The sequence below is a fragment of the Orcinus orca genome, chromosome 2 (genome assembly GCF_937001465.1).
Source record: "Orcinus orca chromosome 2, mOrcOrc1.1, whole genome shotgun sequence".
Taxonomy (NCBI): domain Eukaryota; kingdom Metazoa; phylum Chordata; class Mammalia; order Artiodactyla; family Delphinidae; genus Orcinus; species Orcinus orca.
The window spans coordinates 194,521,094-194,522,391 of record NC_064560.1 but is presented as its reverse complement, the minus strand read 5'-3'; positions in this window follow the sequence as shown (position 1 = coordinate 194,522,391).

The window sequence follows — 1,298 nt, the reverse complement described above, 5'->3', positions numbered from 1 at the left end:
CACACGTGAGAAGTAGCCCATATCACATGTAGAATATGCCCATTAAAGATTTCTCTAACTTCCACCTACTGAAGTGATGTTTTTTACTTGGAAAGACTTCAATGCGTTACACTGCTGGGGACCAAAAATAAGATTTTAATTGAAATACAGATAAGATAGGGGCCTTTAATCTACCTTCTCCCTAAGCAACAGGACTTTCCTGGCTGCATCTGATAGATGGCTTTTTCCCCTTCTTTCTTTTTCAGCCTAGGCTAGAGCAAAATTATCTTATCTTCAGATGAAATATTTTAGGGATTTGGGGATTTTGTGTGCCTCAGGACAAAGGACAGTGTTTGTGAAACTGTCACTGTCCTCTTTTGGAGGCAAATTCCCTCCTTATTGAAATTCTGATGTTAGAAAAAGTCTGCTATCTCATTACCATCCTGCATGCCACACATTTTATGTACTCTTATAGATGGGCACGAGACTATTAGGGGCAAGAGAAAGAGGAACACAAGGAGATTTCCCCTGTAATCATGTCAGATGAGACATTTTTCTCCACCAACAAAAGAGTTTGTATAAAATGTGCTGCTATAAAAGTGAATCATGATATTCATACCGGGGGCTCCAAGGGACAATGCATTCTGGACCATGAGATCATTGTCATCACTTTCAGAGTAAATAACACAGGTTCTTTTTCTCAGCCTCCTGTCCACGTGCACACCAGGGCTCTCCCCCCACCCGCAAGCCCAGCACCAGTGTCCGCAGGTCTGACTGAACAGCAGGGCCTGATAGAGAAGGGCACATAAACCACAAGACAGACTTCCAAGGCCAAAGATAATTGAATTACCTGGTTGTCTGTAGTGATGAATACAAGTCATGGAAACAGGATAAATCGTCTCTTTTTACTGCATTTCTGGCTGCAGTTCCAGCTTTCAGTTTCCATGCCCGCACCAAATGGCTGCAACTCCACTGTATCGGCCATTTCCAGCCTATAATGATTCCTCAAGCACCACTTGAAATGCAGCTTTGAAATCACCCTTGCATTTCAGATACTAGATGGAAGTTCATCACTTCCATAAGTGATGCAATTTTACAAAATATTTGACTTTATGGTTGCATGAATTATGCGACTTTATTAGTTTTAAATTAGGTTTGGAGACAAGGCGTGTTTGCTAATAATCTGCGTACTTGTTTTTCTCTTTCTTCCTTTCTGGTCAGATGAATTCCACCTACTTTTATTTGGCAGTTCCAATTTTCACCTCTCTGGCTGCTTTGTGGACACCTTGTAAAGAATTCTCAGTACCAAGAACAGAGTG